Below are 2,570 nucleotides of genomic sequence, written 5' to 3' on the forward strand. Positions count from 1 at the left end.
GAGAGCTCATATTTGGCATGAGTTCATCTCATGTATAGACAAGAAACGCTGAAAGTTTTATCCAAATTGAAGCACCTCGATACGACCTCTAGAACAAACCGAGCAAAATCTACAAATACTGCCTCTTAAAGAAAAAATAATAACGTCAAATTGAGTAGTAAGATTTCTTTTAAAATTTCATTTGAAAAAAAAATACCAATATTTTTTTAATAACTTAGTTTATTAACTTAAAAAAAGATTCCCATAAATTTGAGGCAATTGGAAAACTAAGTTTCAAGCAGGGTTGCGAATGAGCGAGCGCTCACAGAAGGCTTGCTCGCTCCAGCTGGAGCGTGAGTTTTTACCAGGTAGCTCGTGCTCGCTCACGCTCACCGGAGCGTTTTGCGCTCACGTGAGCTGGTGAGCCAAAGTAGGTAGTTGTTATTACCTGTTGAAGCATCTGCCTGTTTGAAACGAAGTTTCTAGAACTATCTCACCACAGGCAGCAAAAACAAACAAGAAAGTGGTCAAACAATCAAAAGAAGGCAATTAAATGGATTTGATCAGCGAACCGAAATTTACGTTCTATTTAAAATCTAGACATTTTTCGAACAAGGAACAAAAAACTAATTTCATAATGTAAACATTCATTGACGTGAAGAGATGCACTGTTTGTTCACAAATCAAATCCATTTTGGACCATATTGTATTGTTGTTATGTGCAAAAATATTGACAATTTATGTATATTTTATTTATTTTTAAATAATCTTTTAAACAGTTACAATCATCCTTGTTCAAAAAATCATATATAACTTGTAATTGAATATTTTCAGAGGTTTGATTGCGAAAGTGTTGAATAAAATCCACTTGTTGGAAGAAGAGCCAACCTTTTCGTGGTGAAAAATATTGACAATTTATTTGATTTGAGTCAAAAAAGTTATTTCAACCCTTAGGAATTTTGAGGCATATAGGGGAAATCTACCCATTTTAATCCTAATAAGCGGTCGTGTTTGAATGATGCTGGATAATATAGAGTCTCCCTTGAATTTTACTAAAACCAAGTACACCAACGGAGTAGAGCAAGTTTTTGTGAACATTTCTGTTTATTTTCACTTTCACTAAAAGTTATTCTATTTCTTTACCAAGCATTTAACAAAAAAAAATTCCCAAGGGTATTCTAATCGAGGCGAATGCATTGGGCCACGCCCATTTTTCTAATATCGGCTAAGTTCTTTTTTCTTCCAACACTCTGTCGAGTGTTGCCATTTGCGCTGACAGTTCAAACGAACACTCACGAAAAGTGGCATTTATAGGGAAAGTTTCCTGGCATCGCTGGCTGTGCTGCTGGTGGTGTTGACGGCCAGCCTTCACTCAAAAAACTCCACACGTTGATGCTACGTGAAAAATCACGTAACCTCGATTTTACCCTCACTAGGCCCGTTTTACGTGACGCACGTAAAAATAATGTGAATGTGTTCTGGCAAAAAAATATGTTCACTTTGAAGTTACGTGGAACCCCTTATAGTATTTTTCCACTAGGTTTATTCATGTAGCTTTTATGTGTTTTGAAATGTAACTTCAACGAGACTCGAGTGCGCTATTCTGTGAAATTTCTACGTGATTATTTTAGTATGAAAATTGATAGCGAACGGCAAAGGTCTGCAGCTGGAGTTGTTCTCGCCAAATTTATTTTAAAATGGAACAGACGGTAAGTTAAGTTAAGTTTGATAAATTTTTAATAATTACAGCTATTTTTTCCTTTTTTGCAGAATCTGACCTCTGGAAGTAATCATCTTCATTCCCAGCGGCCACAGGAATTCTGGCCCGTTCCAACCTTAGCGGCCGGTGGTGCCGTGGTGCTCAACGCCACCGAAAATTGCATGGACAAGGCCAACGGGTTTAGCTGAGTGTTCTCCGGAGGATTTCGAGTCTAGATTGCACAACTCGTTCTTGAGCATCCAGCTGGTGGTCAGATTGTCTAGGCCGGATGCGTTGCGAACGTCGTCCTGGCCTTGAAACGGGTTCCCGTGTGCATGCAGGCCGGCAGAATCGGCTAACTAAACCACTGGTAAAATGGTCTCATCGGTGTTTCCGAAAAAATCTAATCTTTATAATGTTTGTAAATTATTGAAAAATAAACCAAGTTTGTGCAAATTGAACTGACATCATTTTTATTTCTATTCGAAAAAATAAAATAAAGTGAGGCAAAACTGAAATCTACTACTACAAAAATCATATAACGTTTACTAAAACAAACACGTAGAAATCGTCAATTGATTCATTTAGCTTTTACGTGTGAAACACGTAAAATCGATGTGAACTGATCTGGCCAAATAAATTCCGTTTCTACTAGAGTCATCTTGTAGAAGTTACGTGAAAACTTTAGTGGAAAAATACCACATAGCTTTTCACGTAACATCAACGTGAATGTTTTTTTGAGTGTTTGTTCTTTTTTGCCTTCGTCTCTCGCTCGGTTTTCTTCAGCCTTCGATTTTAATGCAAAGTGAAAATTGAAACGTCAAACGACTTGGCGCGTTTGTTTTTTGATGGCGCTTGCTAATTTATTACATTTTTCGGGATTATTCTTCAA

At 37.1% G+C, this 2,570-nt stretch overlaps 1 long non-coding RNA gene across 1 annotated transcript; it reads left to right on the plus strand.

Annotated features, from left to right (window-relative positions):
* The first annotated feature begins 1,354 nt into the window (after window positions 1–1,354).
* LOC128092995 (uncharacterized) lies at window positions 1,355–2,139 on the plus strand. The gene is made up of 2 exons (XR_008212158.1): window positions 1,355–1,688; window positions 1,750–2,139. It is a non-coding gene; the product is annotated as an uncharacterized LOC128092995 (long non-coding RNA).
* Window positions 2,140–2,570: the final 431 nt, after the last annotated feature.

The sequence above is a fragment of the Culex pipiens genome, chromosome 2 (genome assembly GCF_016801865.2).
Source record: "Culex pipiens pallens isolate TS chromosome 2, TS_CPP_V2, whole genome shotgun sequence".
Taxonomy (NCBI): domain Eukaryota; kingdom Metazoa; phylum Arthropoda; class Insecta; order Diptera; family Culicidae; genus Culex; species Culex pipiens.